Below are 23055 nucleotides of genomic sequence, written 5' to 3'. Positions count from 1 at the left end.
TTTTTTTTTTCTTTTGGGACAGTTTATTTTTCTTTCCGTACGCTTTTTGCTTTTTGGATTTTCATTTTTGTTTCTTATTTGAGTAAGTATTTTCTATAAACTCCTTTAAAACTCATCGTATTTTTTTTGGAAATGTTAGTATGTTTTTTTTTTTCTTTACCAGTTATTTTGGCATTGCCTCCGTGAAGTTTTTGGACTTTGGGTTATTTGTCAGTTTTTGGTAAGTCATTTTTAATGCCTGAAGTTACAGTTTCGATGTGTTGGTGTTCGCATATGTTTGGCTAAGTAATTTGTAATTGTTTCTTTAACCAATCCTGTGTTAACACGAAATATAGCGTACTCTTTGGCGTAATATTGTTTGAGTGGTATGTAATTTTGACCTCCTTAAAAAAGTAACGCACTAATGTCTCCTTATTCCCCATGCAAAAATGTGAACTATTTAGCGCACTAATGTCTCCTTATTCCCCATGCAAAAATGCGAACTATTTAGCGCACTAATGTCTCCTTATTCCCCATGAAAAATGCGAAATAATTTAGCGCACTAATGTCTCCTTATTCCCCATGCAAAAATGCAAACTATTTAGCGCACTAATGTCTCCTAATTCCCCATGCAAAAATGCTAACTATTTAGCTCACTAATGTCTCCTTATTCCCCATGCAAAAATGCGAACTATTTAGCGCACTAATGTGTATTTGGCTTAAAAATTGGACAGTCTTGTTTGTCCACTAAATGTAGCGTGCATTTCCTAACTAATGTGTGCTCCCTTCTATCTTTTAACGCATTTAAAAAAGTGTTTGGATTCAAATCTGACAAACCAAATTTCTAAAACGATTTTCTATTTTTGAAATGTAGGTTGTTGGACTCATGACAATACCCCGGCCTGTAAGCATCTTTGGATTTTTGGCAAAAGATAAGTAGATTTTTTGATTACCATTTGACTCAAACATTAACTACCTGGCTTACCATTTCAGGTTGATGTTGGTCGTATTATCTTGGCCATGCTTCCGGAACCCGACCAACTTCAACCTCGTCCCAGGCGTAGGCATCGTAGGCATGCAAGGCCCCAGATATATAGAACACGTGTCACCCTTTTTGGGCTGCCCGATGATGAGGTTTTAAGACGATACTGTCTTCCTCCACAAATCATCATAGACACTCTCTCATTAATAGAGAGTGATCTTGAACGGCAAATTGACAGTCCTACAGCAATACCACCTCTTATGAAATTAATGTCGGTGTTACATTTCTGTGCCTCAGGATCCTTTCAAACCACAGTGGGAATAGTTGCCGGAATATCCCAATCCTCCTTTTCAAGGATTCTGAGGGCAGTGATGGAGGCCCTTTTCAAACACCTCCATAATTTTATTAAAATGCCATTGGATATGGGTTCCCTTAGTGTGGCGAAGACCAAGTTTTTCCAAATAGCTGGCTTCCCACACATCATAGGGGTTGTGGATGGCACTCACATACCACTTCAGCCTCCAGCAAGGCTGGAGGCTATATTTAGGAACCACAAGCACTATCATTCACTGAATGTAATGGTGGTATGTGATGCCTCCCTCCAGATCCTGTCCCTGAATGCCAAATTCCCCGGGAGTGCACATGATTCCTTCGTCATCCGGCAATCAGGGATTTGGCCTAAATTAGACAACCTACAAGCTGGTAATGCGTGGATTCTGGGTAAGTGGACACCTTTAGTTGAAACCAATGCAAAGCTTGATACACAATGATCCTGATTGTTGTATTTGTTTTTTCACAGGAGACAGTGGTTACCCTTGCACGCCCTGGCTGCTCACTCCTTATTTGGCTCCCACACCAGGGCCACAAAGTGAGTATAATTCCGCACTTACAGCCACCAGGCAGGTGGTGGAGTGCTGTATCGGCCTTTTAAAAGGCCGATTCAGATGCCTCCTCCGCTCTGGTGGCGAACTCATGTATTTGCCGGATATGGTTTAGAAAATAGTGGTCCTGTGTGGGATATTTCACAACATCGCCATAAGGAGTGGTGTCCCAATGCAGCCAGAGGATGCCTTGCCTGAGGATGGCCCCCCCGAGGTTGGTCGGAGGTCAGTATGTGGGGGGGCCATACGCGATGATGTGGTGGCCAGATATTTCAGGTAATTATTGACAAACATTTACTTAATTGACACAATGTTGACAATGTCGTGCCTTTTTAATATTTTGTAACTTTTTTTTTCTTGTCTTCCTTTAAAAACCACCAAAAACCGATGCCTAATACCTGCTCCACTAAATTGTGTACATGTGGCCACATTGGATCAAACTTTGGGAACAATTATTTAATCACCTCATTTGTGGATTTATGTTGGCCTGCTACTTATTTCAACAGTTCTTGATTGTTTCTTTTGTTGTTTGCTTTTGGTGTTGGTTGTTTTTTGTAGTGTCTTTTCACTGTGTGAAGTGCTTGTCACAATTCACTTTCTGTATGTGTTTGGTGTGTATTAAATTTTTTTTTGCCGTTAAAAAGACTTTTTAAAAAAAAATTACAAGCACGTATAACCTGGCACAAAAAATGCCACCTTTCGTAATGCCTATTCCTGTAATGTGTGAAATGGTTAAGTCTTTGAACATGCTTTGTGTCTTTCAAAAAACAACAAAGGTATTATGTTGAATCAGTAGGTTTTCTAAACTAGGCCTAAGCAGGTTTCATTGTCTATTTACATTACCCCCCCAAAGAAAAACAACAAAATGTTTGAATTTCGAAAAAAACTATTGGTATGGTGAGGTGTTTAATGTGGCAGCTTACATACTTACTAGCGCTTTGTACAATCTAATTTACCTTACTTTAAAGAACATGATCAAATAGTCGACTTAGGGAAGGTTAAACAATGTAATATTTTCAGACAAGGAATGAGACTTGATAAAATACAACGCAATTTTAATGTCAAAAAACAGTTTGCCCATAATACAAAATTATAAAAAATTCAGCTCCGAAGGGCCGCCACCATGTGGTCAAGGACCACTAGCATCCCGATGACGTGGCCACGCAAGGCGGCCAATCCCTCCTGCATAGAATGCAGCTGCCTCTGGTCCTCTGTTGGCAAAAAAAAAGGGATCCTTAATAAAATGACACCTTACATTAGAAGTTTACAAAACAAACTAAACAAAAAAATCTAGTTTAAACAAAGATCCAGTTGTGCTGAAAAAAACAAAGTACTGGCAAATGCAAAGATGGGATAAATACTAAATTAAAAATGAACATACAAAAAGGCGAACACAAAAAGGACGAAGTACCCTTGGTAGGGTAAACAATAAATACCCAAGTATGAGTGTTTGGACATGTGTGATATGTATCAGTGGAAAATAACCAAGACATTGTCTATCAAAATAAAAATGTCTCCAAAAAAAAAAAAAAAAACTTTTAAAGGGAAACATACCGGTCATTGGGATTGCGGGTCTTTGAGGCCCTCCATCCTCCTCCTCCTCGGAGGTGGGCCAGTGCTGGTGATTAGACGGAGGGGACATTTCCGTTATGGTGGACGGTGATGAAAAGCGCCGGGGGGGGGAGTGGAGGGTGAAGAAAAGAGAGGGGGGGTGGAGTGGAGGGTGAATTTTGGGGGTGGTGCAAATTGGGAGAGGGAGGGGCCTCAGGTAGTGGCCGGTCAGGGGTGGAGGGGGAATTGGGGGAAGGGTGGGGAGATTCGTGTGTGCTTGGAGTCGGCGTCAGGGGACGAGCCCGGCGTCTTCTTCGGCAGCGAGCCAGGATTCTGCGTTCAGCCCCTAAATGATGTTGGAAAAATGTTTAGTCTTTTTGTGGGGGGGAGGGTTTGGCCACAAATTTAGAACTCCAAATATGTTAAAACATTCCAAAAAAGGAAAACATGCACACGCAGATAGGGCCACAATAAACAAACAGGGCTAGACTGAAAACAAGCACACGCAGATAGGGCCGCAAAAAACCCCCAGAAAATACCACAAAAAAAACTTACTTGCAGCGTTCCGCAGCCGCAAACAGGCCAGCAAGCGTGGCGTGCGGCGGCGCAGATCCGACCACCTGCGCTCTAGCTGCCCGATATTTCGGCGTGAGCCGAAGGAGTGCAGGCGGCGGCGAACCTCCGCATAGGCCCTTCGCTTCTGGCGGTTGCTGATGGGGGGAGGCTGGCTGGTGATCCGCCAGTCCATCACCTCCGTTAGGACCAAAAGCTCCGCCTGGTAAACGCGGAGGCTCTCATGATGGCAATGATTTATTTTACAACAAACAGTTTTAATAAAGGCCAGAGAAAAAATTTGATTGGCTAATGTACTTGGTAAATTAACAGGAACCATTCTATTGGTTATTGTATGAGTCATGTGTCCTCCAGCCTCAAAAATATAATGTGAGTTATGATAGGCTTGATGCATTGACATGCGTAAGCTAATTAAAATAAAGAAATGAAAAAACTAAAATATGCCTATCACAAACACAGGAAACCAATAGGATCATTGGTTAAAACATGTATTTTTGATAAAGTAAACCATTGGTGAAACCGTACGTATTCTGTGGGAAAAATTACACACACGGACAAGAATAAAGTTTATTGAAAAAAAAACAGATTGCAAACATGTGAAGAGCAATTAAGCTAATTGATATATTGATTGGCATGAAACGATTAAAGTATGTTTGCAGAATGAACGAGCAGGTAATCGAAATCTGACAGGTCCACTTCCGGAATTGACTTGTGCGAGCGTCCAAAGCAACCAAAGAGGAGACGAACGGTCGCTATTTTGAACGGACACAAGCTAGAGGAGGGGTTGGGAGAATATGGGGCGGAAGGTTAGCTACGAGCAAACATACGAGCGAGCGCTTAAATTAAAATTTTTTCGCTCGTCCGGCGGACGAGCGAACGGCCACTTGCGTCCGGGTCTGAATCAGGCCCTATGTTTCATACTTTTAAATCTGAAAGGATGTCAATTATGGTATAGCTAGAGAGACAGATATTCAGGCTTTCCTCCACCACGAGACTTCTCATTATTATTCAGCATACACACGGTCAGATGAACGATTTGATTTGAACGATTTTGCAAAAGATTTGAACTACGAATGATTTTTGACTACATTAAAATGACTGAAATCGTCCAAAACTGACTGCAAACACATTAGATGTCAGAAATCGTTATCTGACCATCGGGAATGCGCATCGTTCATCATTCAGATATGTCAGATTTTCCTTCAGGTATGAACGATTAGACGATTTTAGAAATCGTTATTATTCAGATCTGAAGAAAAATCTGACCGTGTGTATGCACCATTAGGCAGAGTGATCCCAAAGATGACCAGCCATTCCTTAGGAACTGGTAATGTATTCTTTAGATCTCCACTAAAAAAGGAAACCTCAACAAATTTAAGAAGTAAGCAGCCATAAGGGCCTTACCCATACTCACATTAAAATTAAGTTTGAAAGAAGGTTAAATAACACTAATGGTAGTTTAAGGGGCATATTCAATTAACCTCGATAAGCCGTTTTCGGCAAAAATGTTTCGCCGGTGACATAATTACGCCAGGCAAAAACTTATCTCCATATTCAATTCCAAGGACTTTTCGCTGGTTGCACTGGAATAGGCGAAAAAAATTAGCCTATGAAACTAGGTGGAAAAAGTACAGAATTGGGGTTTTGGGGTGCAAACTTGCGGAAACCACCCTGCACCCTTGGGACAGCCCCCAAAGGTAAACTGTCATAAAAAAAGTTAAAAATAAACTTAAGAACACCCCAAAAAAGTGCTTTCATTTTGGAGGTTGGGGGACAAACTTAAAAATTAGCGAAACAGACTCCAGGGGGGCCCCAAGTATGCCCCAGGTGTTTTTAAGATGCAGGTGGTTGCGGCAGGTGGAATTTTCATGTTTTTTAAAACTTCACATTAGTAACTTTAAAATATGCTTGCACCCATTTTCATGTACCCCAAATTTGCTGGGACTAGTTATTTTCTCCCCAAAATACTGCTAAATGCTATTCTTCACCACTTGTGCTAATTAGAAGCTATTGAGAGCATTTATGTACCCCAAATACCTTCAGCGGAGCTATTCGGCGGTATCCATAGTGATCCCCAATGTTAGTGCATCTTTTGGAGGGGTGTCAGGCTGATTTCTCCAAATCTGACAGCACTTTTCACCTGTTTGAGTTTCACCCATGTCGGTTTCACGCCCTTTGGCATTGAATAGGGCGAAAAGCAGCCACGCACACACGAAGTCTTTTCTCCAAAATAAAGAAAACACACGATGTAGGCGGAAAGTCCAGTAATTAGGGAGAGTAAATAAACAGAAAATAATATCACAGTCACAACTATGCATTGTGGGTATAACTGTGCATATTTAACAAGCTACAAACAATTACATTTGCAGTCTACCATTTAATTATACCCTAAAGATTGGGCAAGGGCTTCTTCCCATACGAAAAAATGACACTCTGACTCATCCCAAAAGGGAATAGCCTAAGTGGAGTGGATAAAGACCAGCCCAAATGGATCTTGTCCATACCCATTAGGGATGGGAATCATTTGATGTTTAATCGGAAACATCGGTCAGACGGTTTCAATGGCTCATTACCATCGCTAGATTTCTCCCCCCGATGTTTTTCAACCATATATTGACTAAAATGTAATATTTACATTGGGGATAGTTTAAATCACACACCAATAGTATTAGGGAGACTTTACAATGCCACAAAGGTGCATTGCAGGTATTACAATTTGTATATTAACTAGTTAAACAAGAAATAGCCATCTGCATTTGCAGTCTTCTGTTTAGTATTATTGCCACAAGAAGAATTGGCAGAGATCCCCCCATCCAAGAAATGAACACAGACTCATCCCATATAGCAAATAGTCTGAGTGAAGTGGATAAAAACCAACCCAAAAAGATCATAGCCAAACCCATTAATAGACTATTTTATTTTTTAAAACATTTACGCTTGGGGTAGTTTAAATCACACACCAATAATATTAGGGAAACTTTACAATGCCACAAGTGTGCATTGTGGGTGTATCAATTTGCATATTAGCTGGTTAACAAGAAATAGCCAATTGCATATGTAGTATAGATGGCTAGTGTGTGAATGTCTTGACACAATGACTCAAATCATTTAGTTGTGTGAATGATTCGAGTCACTCAAATTTTGATGTGTAGAGACACCCACCTCTCTCAGTCACGCAGTCAGAGGGAGCTGGGAGGCAGAGGTTACAAGTGTCAGTATGACAATACTGGCTGAAGTTTGTGGAAGCTTCGGGAGTCATTCTTGACGTGATCCTGCTGCATTAACATCACTACAGCCAGGGCCCAGGGTGTATGGCAGATGGATAAAGAATCTGAAGACTGTATAAGTCTGATGATATATAAGCACCTGGTTTTTTAAGGAATATTTGGCATGGTTTAGTAAGGGTTAAGGTTTGTGCTAAAAGAGTGGAGTGATCTGTCAGGCAGTGTTCTTTAGCCTATCAGTTTAGTTAATGGGAGGGGCTTTAGTTAGGTTCAAAGGGCATTGTCCTTTCCAGTTTTGGATCCTCCCCATAGTTGCCAAGTCCGCTTATAACAAGCGGAATTGGGCTTCTTTTTTTTGCAAGTTGCTTCTTCTTTTTGGAAGTAGCTTGTTGCTTGTTTTGGGGCTTATTTTTTTAAGGTTGCTTGTTTTTGGGCTTATTTTTTTGTGTGCATTGCCGAAGCACCCCTAGAGGTAAGTGTGTGTGTGTGTTTTGCACTGGTAGTGACTGAGGGAGGGGGGGAAGGTTGTGTCTGGGGAATAGAGGGCAGCGGACAGGGTGAAGTTGTAGGGGGCAGGCAAGAAGGAGAGGTAAACTAGAAGACAGAAATGAGGCAGGTTCATGGGGGTGAGTTAAAATTACCGAGGCTGTTAAAAATAGGGGATAATAGAATTAGACAGGTGACAGGAATGAAGGAGGTAAAGAAGAAGGGTGAGAGAAATACGGAGAAGAAGAGTCAGATAAAGAAAAGGTGGGTACACACTAGGGGTGTGCACCGGCCACTTTTCGTGTTTTGTGTTTTGGTTTTGGATCTGGATCTTTCTTCGTGTTTTGGATCTGGATTGGTTTTGCCAAAACCACCCTTCCGTGTTTTGGGTTCTGGGTTTTGTGTTTTGGATCTGTATTTTTTTTTAAAAAAGCATAAAAACAGCTAAAATCACAGAATTTGTTGGTTTCTCTGCTCCTATGCTATTATTAACCTCAATAACCTTAATTTCCACTAATTTCCAGTCTATTCTGAACACCTCACAATAGTGTTTTTATGTCCAAAAGGTTGCACCGAGGTAGCTGGATGACTATGCTAAGCGACACGAGTGGGCGGCACAAACACGTGACCCATCTAGGAGTGACACTGCAGTGGCAGACAGGATGGCAGTTAGAAAAACTAGGCCCCAAACTGTACATAATGCAAAGAAAAAAAAGAAGTGCAAGATGGAATTGTCCTTGGGCCCTCCCACCCACCCTTATGTTGTATAAACAGGACATGCACACTTTAACAAATCAATCATTTCAGCGCCAGGGTCTGCCACACAACTGTGGCTGAAATGATTGGTTCGTTTGGGCCCCCACAAAACAAGCTGGCAATTAATGTGTCCCTGCACAAACTGGCTCTACGGAGGCAAGATGTCATCCTCATCCTCCTCATCCACCGATTCCTCACCCTCTTCAGTGTGTACATCCTCATCCTCACAAAGTATTAACTCGTCCCCACTTGAATCCACCACCACAGGTCCCTCTGTACCTTCTGGAGGCTGGTCTCCCTGGAAGAGCTGATAATTCATTTTGATGAACATCATCTTCTCCACATTCTGTGGGAGCAACCTCCTACGCCTTTCGCTGACAAGGTTCCCGGCTGCACTAAACACTCTTTCGGAGTACACACTGGAGGGGGGGCAACTCAGGTAAAATAGAGCCAGCTTGTACAGGGGCCTCCAAATTGCCTCTTTTTCCTGCCAGTACAGGTATGGACTGTCTGACATGCCTACTTGGATGCTGTCACCGATGTAATCCTCCACCATTCTGTCAATGGTGACAGTATCATATGCAGTGACAGTAGACATGTCAGAAATTGTTGCCAGGTCCTTCAGTCCGGACCAGATGTCCAAACTTGGTCCTGCCTGCCCTGCATCACCGCCAGCGGGTTGCTTAGGATACCTAAGTTTTTTCCTGGCAGCCCCAGTTGCGGGAGAAAATGAAGAAGGAGCCGTTGACGTGTCACGTTCCGCTTCAGCTGACAGTGTGTTCACCAGCAGGTCTTTGCACCTCTGCAGGCTTGTGTCGGCCGGAAAGAGAGACACCACATAGGCTTTAAACCTAGGATCAAGCACGGTGGCCAAAATGTAGTGGTCTGATTTCAACAGATTGACCACCCTGGAATCCTGGCAAAGCGAATGAAGGGCTTCATCCACAAGTCCCACATGCCGAGCGGAATCGCTCCGTCTTAGCTCCTCCTTCACTTTCTCCAGCTGCTTCTGCAAAAGCCTGATGAGGGGAATGACCTGACTCAAGCTGGCTGTGTCTGAACTGACTTCACGTGTGGCAAGTTCGAAGGGCTGGAGAACCTTGCACAACACGGAAATCATCTCCACTGCGCTTGAGTCAGGTGCATACCCCCTCCTTTGCCTATGTCATAGGTGGATGTATAGGCTTGTATGGCCTTTTGCTGCTCCTCCATCCTCTGAAGCATATAGAGGGTTGAGTTCCACCGCGTCACAACCTCTTGCTTCAGGTGATGGCGGGGCAGGTTCAAGAGTGTTTGCTGGCGCTCCAGTCTTCGGCACGCAGTCGCTGAATGGCGAAAGTGGCCAGAAATTTTTCGGTCCACCCAAAGCGTCTCCTGCACGCCCCTGTCGCTTTTCAGAAAATTCTGCACCACCAAGTTTATTGTGTGAGCAAAACATGGGACGTGCTGGAATTTGCCCAGATGTAATGCCCGCACAATATTGGTGGCGTTGTCAGATATCACAAATCCCCAGGAGAGTCTAAGTGGGGTAAGCCACTGGGCGATGATTTCCCTCAGTTTCTCTAAGAGGTTGTCGGCGGTGTGCCTCTTACTGAAACCGGTGATACACAGCGTAGCCTGCCTTGTAACGAGCTGGCATTTCTGAGATGCTGCTACTGGTGACGCTGCTGCTGTTGCTGCGTAAGGTGATACATCTACCCAGTGGGCTGTCACAGTCATATAGTCCTTAGTCTGCCCTGTTCCACTTGTCCACATGTCCGTGGTTAAGTGGACATTGTGTACAACGGCATTTTTCAGGACACTGAGGACACTTTTTCTGACGTTTCTGTACAGTCTCGGTATCGCCTGCCTAGTGAAGTGGAATCTAGACGGGATTTGGAACCGGGGACACACTACCTCCATCAATTGTCTAAATCCCACTGCACTAATGGCGGATACCGGACGCACGTCTAACACCAACATAGCAGTCAAGGCCTCAGTTATACGTTTTGATTCAGGATGACTGCTGTCGTACTTCATCCTCCTCGCTAAGGACTGTTGGAGGGTCAATTGTTTAGTAAAAGTAGTGGTGTTCCTACTTCCTCTCTGGGATGATGAACGACTCCCAGCAGCAGCAACAACAGCAGCGGCAGCAGTAGGCGTAGCAATGCAGGATCCTCCAGAGGAATCCCGGATAGGAGAGTCAGTCATGCCAGTGACATGGCCTGCAGGACTACTTCCGATCCTGACTAAGGAGGAAATTGACGAGGAGGGAGTTGACGGTGTGGTTTGCAGGCGCTTGGATACAACAGGACAATGGGATTTAGGTGTCCCTGGACTGCTTACGGTCTTAGCCAAAGTTTCTGAACTTGACAGTAACTTTTTATGAACGCGCTGCAGGTGCCGTATAAGGGAGGATGTTCCTAGGTGGTTGACGTCCCTACCCCTACTTATTTCACCTTTACATATGGTACATATGGCAAGACAGTTGTTGTCCGGATTTGGATAGAAATATTGCCAGACCAAAGAGGTGGAATGTTTGGTCTTCTGCCCAGGCATGACCGTGATGGGCTTTTTCATCCCACGGACAACAACTGTCTCCCCCGGAGCCTGATTTAAACATACCACATCACCATCAGAATCCTCCTCGCCAACTTCCTCCTCAGCGCCAGCTACACCAGTATCCTCATCCTGTTGTACTTCAACAGTGACATCTTCAATTTGCATATCAGCAAGTGGACTGTGGGTGCTCCTTTCAGCACTTGCAGGGGGCGTGCAAATGGTGGAAAGAGCCACCTCTTCCCGTCCTGTGCTGGGAAGGTCAGGCATCGCAACCACCACCACACTTGGATTCTCCTTGGGGATTTGTGATATCTTCTTAGAAAGCACAGTTCTTCGCTGTGCTTTTGCCAGCTTAACTCTTTTGATTTTTTTAGTGGGAGGAGGGCTTCCATCGTCATGTGAAGCTGAACCACTAGTCATGAACATACTAGGGATCGACCTTAGCCGTTCCTTGCCACTCCGTGTCGTAAATGGCATATTGGCAAGTTTACGTTTCTCTTCAGCTGATTTAAATGTCTTTTTCAAGGACATTTTCCTGAACTTTGCCATTTGGGATTGTATGTGCCCTCTACTATGACATTGGGCATCGGCCTTGGCAGACGACGTTGATGGCATGTTATCGTCTATGTCATAACTAGTGGCAGCAGCTTCAGCACTAGGAGGAAGTGGTTCTTGATCTTTCTCTATTTTATTTTTATCGGAGAAAGTTTGGTCCTCCATTTATGTTATATCGATTTGATATATACGTGCGGCTAAACACAGAAAATAATTATTTTTTTGGTTTGGACTGGAGTGTACTTTGTGGGTTACAGCACCCTTTAACGGTCAAGCCAGCCGGCCCTTTACTTATGACACAGGCGCACTCTTGGCACTACTTTGTTGATGCACGTGCGGCTACTGCGCACACAATTCACAAACACAGAAAATAATTTTTTTTTGGTTTGGACTGGAGTGTACTTTCGGGGGTTACAGCACCCTTAACGGTCAAGCCAGCCGGCCCTTTACTTATGACACAGGCGCACGCTTGGCACTACTTTGTTGATGCACGTGCGGCTACTGCGCACACAATTCACAAACACAGAAAATAATTTTTTTTTTGGTTTGGACTGGAGTGTACTTTCGGGGGTTACAGCACCCTTAACGGTCAAGCCAGCCGGCCCTTTACTTATGACACAGGCGCACGCTTGGCACTACTTTGTTGATGCACGTGCGGCTACTGCGCACACAATTCACAAACACAGAAAATAATTTTTTTTTTGGTTTGGACTGGAGTGTACTTTGGGGGTTACAGCACCCTTTAACGGTCAAGCCAGCTGGCCCTTTACTTATGACACAGGCGCACGCTTGGCACTACTTTGTTGATGCACGTGCGGCTACTGCGCACACAATTCACAAACACAGAAAATAATATTTTTTTTGGTTTGGACTGGAGTGTACTTTGGGGGTTACAGCACCCTTTAACGGTCAAGCCAGCCGGCCCTTTACTTATGATACAGGCGCATGCTTGGCACTACTTTGTTGATGCACGTGCGGCTACTGCGCACACAATTCACAAACACAGAAAATAATTTTTTTTTTGGTTTGGACTGGAGTGTACTTTGGGGGTTACAGCACCCTTTAACGGTCAAGCCAGCCGGCCCTTTACTTATGACACAGGCGCACGCTTGGCACTACTTTGTTGATGCACGTGCGGCTACTGCGCACACAATTCACAAACACAGAAAATAATTTTTTTTTTGGTTTGGACTGGAGTGTACTTTGGGGGTTACAGCATCCTTTAACGGTCAAGCCAGCCGGCCCTTTACTTATGACACAGGCGCACGCTTGGCACTACTTTCTTGATGCATGTGCGGCTACTGCGCACACAATTCACAAACACAGAAAATAATTTTTTTTTTGGTTTGGACTGGAGTGTACTTTCGGGGGTTACAGCACCCTTAACGGGCAAGCCAGCCGGCCCTTTACTTATGACACAGGTGCACGCTTGGCACTACTTTGTTGATGCACGTGCGGCTACTGCGCACACAATTCACAAACACAGAAAATAATTTTTTTTTTGGTTTGGACTGGAGTGTACTTTCGGGGGTTACAGCACCCTTAACGGTCAAGCCAGCCGGCCCTTTACTTATGACACAGGCGCACGCTTGGCACTACTTTGTTGATGCACGTGCGGCTACTGCGCACACAATTCACAAACACAGAAAATAATTTTTTTTTTGGTTTGGACTGGAGTGTACTTTCGGGGGTTACAGCACCCTTAACGGTCAAGCCAGCCGGCCCTTTACTTATGACACAGGCGCACGCTTGGCACTACTTTGTTGATGCACGTGCGGCTACTGCGCACACAATTCACAAACACAGAAAATAATTTTTTTTTGGTTTGGACTGGAGTGTACTTTCGGGGGTTACAGCACCCTTTAACGGTCAAGCCAGCCGGCCCTTTACTTATGACACAGGCGCACGCTTGGCACTACTTTGTTGATGCACGTGCGGCTACTGCGCACACAATTCACAAACACAGAAAATATATTATTTTTTTAGCACTTGGGGGGAGCACCCCTGATGGACAGAGCACCCCCTGGACAACACTACAGCACTCCTTTAGGACTGGGACACTGCACAGGACTTTGGAGTGGACACAGCCCCTATGGAGAACTGACTGCACAACACAGTCCAGCCAGCCCCTATGGACTTTGAAGTAGTGGACACAGCCCCTATTAACAACAGCAGCACAGCACAACACAGCCAGCCCCTATGGACTTTGAAGTAGTGGACAACAGCAGCACTACACTACACTACACTACACAGCCCTAACTCCCACCCTCCCTCTTCACTGTCCACAGCCGAGTGAGAAAATGGCGCCGACGCAGGTACCTTATATAGGATCCAAAACCCACGAGACTCGGAAGGCGGGATGATGACGTTTTGCCTCGATTTCAGATCCGAGTCAGGCGGGAAAAGTCGAGCCTGACTCGGATCGGACTCGGATCGGGGGGGCTCGGGGGGGTTCGGATTTCAGAAATCCGAACCCGCTCACCCCTAGTACACACTAGACGATATGTCGCCTGATCCTGCAGATTGGACTGACATATCATCCAAATCATTCAGTGTGTACCCACTGTGTGTGACCCTGCACACTCCTGCGGGTCTGATGGACGTCCTGATGGACGACTCCTGCCGGTCGTCCATCAGGGTCGTTCCATCGGCCTGCATGTAGGGCCGATGGAACAACCCAGATGCCGATGCTGGCATAGTGGATGGAGCCGGTGCCCGACATATCGGACGTTTGGATACCACATGATGCAGTATGTATCGACTGCCCGATCTATATTGCGTGGTCGGGCATCGCATCGCTGGGTACACACATCGGCAAGTATGTACCCAGCTGAAGACAGGCAAGGGAATGAGGTGTGAAAAGAGGGAGGAGGTAAAAATATGGAGGCTGGTGTAGAGGGAGAAAAGCAATATAGGCAGATAAGGCTGTGCATACACTAACATATTTAGGTTAGAGAAGAGGGAATAAAGGAAGTTAACCAGGTAGGGAGTGAGGACAAAGAGACACCCCCTAAATTGGGCTTTTTATTGGGCTTTTTAGGTTTGGGTTGGGCTTGTTTTGGGCTTGTTTTTTGCTTATAGGTTGCTTGTTTTTAATTTCAGCGTTGACAACACTGATCCTCCCTGGAGAGTTCTGCTGGCTGAGTTTTCCCCAGAGTTTTCAAAACTCTGGGAATTTCTACTGACCTTATCCCTGTTACTAACTCCTTTTTTTCACCTTTCCCTCATCTTTTCCTCAGACTTTTCATTTCAACCCTCATTACAACCTGCCACTATCTCTACCCCCTTTTCTACTCCTGTCACAGCTCCAACTGTATTTAACCACCTAATTGTCATTCTTCGCCGCCCTGCCATCTGGTTGAATCAGCCAGACCTTTCACCTCCGCTCTCCCCTCCAGCTCAAGGTGTGCAACCCTTCTTTCAGGTCATGCACCTTCTACTTCCGCATCCCCATATGGGCGCGCCCCCCCCCGCCAGCCACCCCTTCCTCCTCACCTGCCATCATAGCTGCATGGCTTGCCAGGGGCTGTTAGTGACGCAGGAGCCCCTCAGCCTGTGGCGTCCTCACCTCCTTTGACAGGAGGCCCGCAGCCATTAATGGCATTTAGCCTCGCCCACCGGATCCCTGTAGCCATTTTAAGCAGCCCCAGCAATGCTGCGCAGCCAGCCCACCCCCCCTACCCCCTTTGCTCCAGGAGCAGGGGGGCTGTCACAGCATTCTTCCAGCTCCCCAGAGCTGATTAGTTCTCAGGCGCTCTCATAGCCAGCATCCCAGTGCCCCTTTGCCTGTTACCAACAGGGCTTCCCCGTTTGTCATCCAGTCAGCTACCTACCCTATATGGCAGGTCTTGATGCAGCAGGGGACAGGCTATCAAGGGTTCCACCAACCCTTCCTATGCTATTGGGTTTGGTCCCCTTATTTTAGTGCCCCTTTTCCTCTGCAAACTAGTTAATTCTTTCTCCCCCATGCATGGACATATCCAGCAGATCCTCCTCCAAGCACCTTTGCCCACTGCCTTAGCTTTACAGCACAGGTTCCCTCAACCCCCCTTTTACCAAGGGCCTTTCAATTTCCCGCAAGCCATGTATCAGCCTTTGGTACATGGCCCACATGCTGCAGGGGTTCAAGACATCCCCCCTATCATGTAAGCCCGGCCCCCACTGCCCCTCCTCCAATTACTGTATCTCAGCCTTCTACTGAATTGTCAAGTCCACAGATTTCAGGGGCTGCTATTTCCGTGGTCACACAAGAATCGATGGGCTAAGTTCGGCCCAATGCTTCAACTGTTCATGTCGCAGTGGGCTTACCGCACAGCGTGGGACAAGCTTTGACTTTGCAGGTTTCCTCACCAGCCCTTTCAACATCTGGAGTAGGTGAGGATGCAGTTCTTCCCCAGCTTAGCAACAGTTCCCCAGTAGCTAACGATACCAGTAATTCATCATCCTCATCATCAGATAAGTCACGCAAGTTTATTAAGCTCTTATCGCAGCATTTGAAAGGGAAGCGTAAAAGTTTTTAAAAAGTCTAGCACGTCTGCAGATAACTTTTTAAAGGAAAAATCAGGTTTTTGTGCAAACAGCTTTTGCTAGAGGGGTAAGGTCCAAAATTAAGGAGCGCAAAAAAAAAAGGGAAGTTTGTGTATATATGTTCGCTATTATGAAGGAATCCTACAAAGCTTTGAGGAAGGCTAAGTCCGATGGAGCTGTGGCTGAGGAAAATAGGCACTCTTACATGAATGGGATGTCTGTGATGCATGCCTTTACAGGTTGTTATTTGGAATCCAGACCTGGGGAGTACTTAAATATTCTATAATATATGCAGCTAATACACAGCAGGTGTGTTTCTTCTAAGGGCAATGTGTGGTGGCATTATGACAAAGCTTTTAGGAAAAAACAGGAGGGGCAATCTAACTTTAAGTTTGGTTTTAAGGATGTGGAGGTGTGGCTAGAGGTAATCCTACATGCTAGGCCTGCATTAGAATCTGGCATGGGCAAGAAATATCCCTTTCCTGCCAGTCCCGTATTCCCCAGTACCGGGAAAGGGAAATGCTATGTGTTTAACAATGCCCAGTGCAATAGAGGGTCCAACTGTAGATACAGGCATTCCTGTATGCTTTGTGGGGGAAGTCATCCCGCAAAGGAGTGTAATCGTTTCAATAGTCAGTGGGCAATGGCGAACAGAGAAGTGCTAAATAAACTTATTCTCTAGTTCATTTGCAAGTTATTAAAGGTTGGCAGGATCGTTATCCTCTTAAGGAGTGTCGAAGCTGGATAATTGGCTGAGACAGAATCTGTTTAAAATAAAATCTGCACAACGCCATTTTGTGAATAGCAACAAGACGATATTTTGTGACTGGCCGCCCAGCGCCATTTTAGCAAAGCTCACACATAACTTCATATGGCGAAGCTATTATTTAGCGTTGTGCGATTCCCACGCAATAGAAAGATGTTAAAAGTCCTCATCATATAAATACAGACAGTTACTAAAACATATAATATGATCAACCCTGCAAAACACGTACCACAGTGTACGCCACAAAACACGTAGTCGCACAACGCTAACAAGCATCTTTTCCCAATACCCCAATACTTACACACTACACACTTACATAAAAAGGTTCCCTAGCATTAAGGTTAATATTTAAGGTTTTATTCATTATCAGTAATGTTGTGAAATATATGTTATTTGATATCTAAGGTTTAGTACATGATAAGCAGACCGTGTTTGGTGTCATTCTAAACCACTGTGTCTTTGCAGATTTCCGGTTTCATCGGTGAGAAGATCGCAACATGTGTCTGCAAGTTATGGATCATAGAGAGTTAGGCATTAAAATGTATCCTGTAATGCAGCCAGTCTAATTTGTTATGCAGCGGGAAAATGGACACAAAGAGCTGTTGGAGGTTGGAATGTGACCATACGAATTGACCTATAAACTGTACTGTAACAGAAGGACCAGGAAGAAGAACCAATGGAATCATGCCAAACTGTTCTATTGTATTGCTTATCCCTGTAAGAGTATATATGCAGGCTCTCTGAAACTAGATGCTAGTCTTCTTGTTTTGCTGTTGACAGAGGTTTCATCTCTGATGCCGGGATCTGGATGTATGTAACGACTGTACCTTGTGTCTGTATAATTTGTTTGCACTAATTGTATTATGATCACAGCGTGTAACTATCTGTTTTTATGGTGAATAATAACTTTTTGTGCTTTGGAACCACAATCAAAGTCTGAAAGTAATTGCGACTCATAACGCTAAATAGTGACAATCTTAGAGTGTATAGATAGGTAGGAATCGATAGTTGGGGGCTCGCAGTGCGAAATCACGCTACCGGTCATACAGTAACACTCGGTCAGCGATATCTCTGCAAAAGGGTGGAGGCGCCATATGCAGGAAAGAACGCATTGTGCCTTCGAAAACCTGCTACCACTTTGTTGCTGAGAGCCTGCTACCCATTATTGTGTGAGTTTAAGGAGCGCTGATTAGAATCCAGGGACAAGGGAGGAAAAAGTTTGTTTTCCTTTGTTGATAGAATTTCATGTTAAAACGGGAAGTCGCACAATAGCGTAAGGGTAATAATACGTTTTGTGCAGCAGTCGCATTATTGTGTATGTGACTAGTTGCACAATAGCGTATACGTATTTCCTGTATTGCTGCCACGTATTTTAAAGCCGTTGAGATTGCATTGTGATATTGATAGAGTGTGTAACAGTGAGTATTTGTTGGTAGGGGTAACATGTTCCCTAGTTAAGGGTATCGTAGGACCCTTAAGTGCTAGGCGCCTGGTGTCAGCCTAGTGGCTTGGTAGTAGATACCGCAGTCTATACACATAAGCAGGTGTAGTTGTTGTCTTTGTTGTAGGTATCAGTTCTCAGTGTGATTGCAGCATTCAGTGATCAGTTAGGGTTATTGAACATTGTAATTGAACCGCACAGTTGTGGTAAATTGTAATTGTGAACTGAGCAGAGGGTGGATGAAATCACTGAAAAGTGTAGGTGTTATTGGATGCCTAAATACTAGCACTGAAAGGTAGTCAAAAAGGGATTAGGTGCGTGGAAGCAACCTGGTTATTCTTCCATAGGTGTGTGGGTGCATCCTGTTAATATCGTACACAGGTAAGTGAAAGTAGCCTTGACGTTCTTTCACCGGTCTAAATCTCTATTGAAAAGTTTGGCGTTATTTTCCCAAAGATGGGAGCCAAACAAACGGTAGAGATGTTAGATGATGTGCTGCTGTTGGAAGCGCCGCTTGGGTCGGCACGGCATATTATGCATACTAGGTACGGTGCTTATGCAACTAGGTACTGTGATGTATGGTTTAAAATGACGAGGGAGAGTGTGAAACCGTTTCCCAGAATTGGCAGCTCTGATAAGGAGGTATTGAACAATGTCCGAGATAGCATCTGTATGGTGCACTCTCGAATGATAAAGATAAAGTATAATGATTGCTTAAAACTATGGCAGCATGAAGGAGATACGTGGCTCAGGGGTGTGCCTGTGACGCAAACCAGCATCACGTGCGTGATGCAGGGGAGTGCGCATGCAGCTCTAAACTGCAGTGCGTGCCGCGAAACAGCATGCCTGCGCAGCAAGGCAGCGTTGCGGAAGCTATTGCCAGTGGTTCATGCGCACCACCACCGCCCTCGATGTAAAAAGTAATAAAAATGTAACAGGTAACTTGTACCCTCTCTTGAGTAATCACAAGGAAAATGTTTATGATGCGGATGAACCTGTTGTTATGTCTGCCATTTCCCATGCTGTACACATGTTAGATGCTCCATCACAACAAGCACGAGTGTTGGCCCCATCTTCATCAGTGGTAGTACAGGAAGTGTTAACAACCACTGCACCCGTAGAGGAATTTGTTAACCCTATACGTAGCAGTAATAGACTAAATCCCCAGCCAGGTAACAAGGTCAAAGGTAACAGTGTGGGTGGTCTCCATCCCATCCGGATAATAACTGTTCCCAATGGGAATCCAGATGCGAATGGTGTAGTTCACACAAGGGAGGTAGCAATGCATTGTCCTTGGACAAGAGCAGAGCTAAATTCCATAATGAATAACTTCCCTGACCCTAAGAAGGAATTAGCAAAATGCCAAAGATTTTTGAAAGATTTTGGTAATGCTCACGAGCCAACCAATAAGGATTGGTGAGTGGTGTTAAGGGCTTGTCTTCCACACAATACAGACATGAAAAAGTTTATCACGGATTGCGTATTGGAGGGAGATGGTCCCTTAACAGACGAGGGTAACCAAGGTAACATTACCCGCATAATAATTCAATTGGGTGTATATTTTCCAGTAGTAGTTAACTGGAGTAAAATTTTCACCATAAAACAAAAAGAGAGTGAATCTGCAGAGGATTACTGTACCCGAACTCTGCAGACTATCGCCCAGTTCACTGGGATAGAAGATATTAAAGATAGCACACATCACAAGGAAATGGTTATCACGGTACTCATGGATGGTCTTAAAGACTCGAGTCCAGACCTCTCTACCTGGCTGGAGAGGAGTTACTGTAGACACACTTTGGCGAGTCCGCTATTGAGCATGATAAAAACATCCACAAAAAGAGAGAGACCCAGAGCGAGAAGCTAATGGCTGTTAGTATTCAAGCTCTAGAAGGAATGAATGTAATGTAATATCACAGCCACCAGACCCACATGCACCTGCACAGCTACATGCCCTCATCAATCCTGCACTGCCACAAACACAGCTCTACCCCACTTATCACACACAGCCACAAAACCCATATTATCCACAGCCACCATATTACCCTCAAAATTCCTATCCACACCCACAATCTTTCCCTACCGCTCAACCCACACAGCAACCCTTTCACCCACCCCACTCACAAAGGTGTTTTAACTGCAACCAAGTGGGACATGAAAGTAGGAACTGTAAGGTAAAGAAGGTAGGACCCCCTAACCAGGGAGTACCTGGATATCCACATAAGGGATATACACAGAGTGCAGGAAATTTCCATTAGTCACCAGCTCCAATTGTGGCCTTAAATGCTGTATTGGAGAGTGAGAGTCAACGCTAGGGGTCAGGTCATACCTGTAGTTCTACAGATAGTCAGGTTAACGGGAAGTAATGGGGAAGAACCGATGGTGATGGTTGATGTAGCTGGTACTAAATATTCTTTTCTAGTAGACACAGGGGCAACCAGATCAGTGATAAAATCTCCAGCTAATTTACAGGTGACCAGTGAGACAGTACCAGCAATGAGTGTAATGGGTAAAGTGCAACATTATCCTTTAAGCAAATCCACAGAGGTTACTATTGGTCCATTGCATACCAGGCATTCTTTTTTTCTGGCAGCAGCGGCTCCTACTAACCTACTGGGAAGGGATTTGTTATGTAAGATGGGATGTGTCATATATTGTACCCCTGATGGTATATATCTAGATATCCCAGAGACAGTTGCGCATGAGGTGAGGGATATGTTGGACACTCCCCAAAGGTTAATGTACCACTCTACCAGTTCAGGTAAAAATCCATCTCAGGTAGACCAAATGTTATCCCAAATACCAGTTTCACTTTGGACCAAGGATGGACAGGACACTGGATTAATGACAAATGTAGCACCCGTAATGGTAAATCTAAAAAGCGGTAGGCAAGCTCCAAAGATTCCCCAGTACCCATTAAAACAGGAGGTAGAGATAAGGGTTTATCCCATAATTGAGCGATTCTTACAGCAGGGAATTTTAGTACGTACAGCAAGTGTAGCTAACAGTCCCATCTTCCCTGTTACAGGCTGGTACAAGACCTTAGAGGGGTTAATAAGGTAGTAGAAAGCCAATTTCCCGTAGTGCCAAATCCAGCTGTCATTCTTATGCAGATCCCACCAAATGCAACCCATTTCACTTGTCATTGACCTCTGTTCTGCTTTCTTCTCTGTACCTCTTCATCCTGACTGTCAGTACCTATTTGCTTTTTCTTACAGGGGTGTACAATACACATGGACATGATTGCCCCAGGGCTTCATAGACAGCCCCAGTATCTTCTCCCAGGCCTTACATGACTGTTTACAATCTTTTCAACCTGCCAATGGATCTGTTCTAATACAATATGTGGATGATTTATTGTTATGTTCTGATTCGTTTATGTCACGTTTAAATGATAATAAACTTTAATTGCTTCATCTCCCGCAAACAGGACACAAGGTTGCTAAGGACAAACTACAGCCATGCCAGTCCAGGGTTAAATACTTGGGACATTGCCTAACCCAGGGGTTACGACATCTGACGAATGACAGACCATGTCACTGCCGCAGAACCAACAGCAAATCCGTACCTTCTTGGGAATGTGTGGATACTGCAGAATGTGGATCCCAGGCTTTTCTATTTTGGCCTTGCCACTACAGGACTTAGGGCCTCATTCAGAGTCGGTCGTTGCGGCCGCACGGTCGTACGACCAACGACCGCAAAATCCAATCGTACGGCAGGGCGATCGTAAACAAAGTGACGCCCATTCGTTAGCACTGCACCTGCTCTAGCTACCGACTGATCTGAACAAACGAACGAGTAAATCGTAGTCAGGCGCTGTCAGTCGCTGTATGCTAATTATGTTCTGATGTTTGCGGCCGTATGTGCTGTTTTGATGGTCACATGTCATGTCACTATCGATCAGCTTGTTATTAGCTTGTTGTCAATTATCTAATTAAGTGTTTAACTCTTGCTGTTCTTTAAAACGAGTTTTTTTATCATGTGTCAATAAACTTTATTGTTCATTTCGTGGTTGTTTTCTCCATTTTTTTTTTCACACAATTTGAAAAACAAAGTAAGGTTTGTTAACTGTGAATGTACGTTTGCTAATTGTGTTAACTTTATAAATGCATGTGCATTTTGCGTTAGGATCATTTGCACTCTTATGTTTGCAATTGCACACTGCGTGTTGTAGCCAATCAAATGTGACCTTATTTTTCGGGACACATGATTAAAGGTTTGGCCAATAGTGGTTTTTTTGAGGAAAGTGTAAATATTTTAGCCAATCATATTTTATGTATCCCATGTATATTTCATGTTTTCTGTAAAATCGGCCATTGCCATCATGAGAGCCGCAGCCTTTACCAGGAGAGAGTTGCTTGTCCTGGTAAACATCCTGGACAGGCGGATTACCCACGCTGTTACGCCCATTTCGAACCGCATAAAGTGGGCAGCCTATGCAGAGGTGAGGCGAGCCCTCCGATCAGCGGGGTATAGGCGCAATATTGCCCAATTAGAGAGGCGCTGGTTGGACCCGCGCCGCTGGTCGCCTGCGCTCATGAATTTGCGGGCGCAAATACGCAGACGTAAGTATGCGTTTGTTTAAAAGTAATACTTAGTGGACTGTTAAAAATGTATGTTCCTTTGCCAATTATTTTAGTCAATGTTAAAAAACCCTCCTGTATGTTGTCCCTATTGTCCAGAATGTGTAAAGTGTACTTGTATTGTGTAGCCGAAATTCTAAACTCTTAGATAGCGGAGACAGAGAAGGGCACGCAGAATGCAACGACATGCTGTTGGAAATCTGCAGCCCTCAC

This window comes from Taudactylus pleione, unplaced genomic scaffold, assembly GCF_031769625.1.
Source record: "Taudactylus pleione unplaced genomic scaffold, aTauple2 ptg000352l, whole genome shotgun sequence".
NCBI classification, from domain to species: Eukaryota; Metazoa; Chordata; class Amphibia; order Anura; family Myobatrachidae; genus Taudactylus; species Taudactylus pleione.
The sequence above is the reverse complement of the archived record's forward strand: the minus strand, read 5'-3'. Positions refer to the sequence as shown.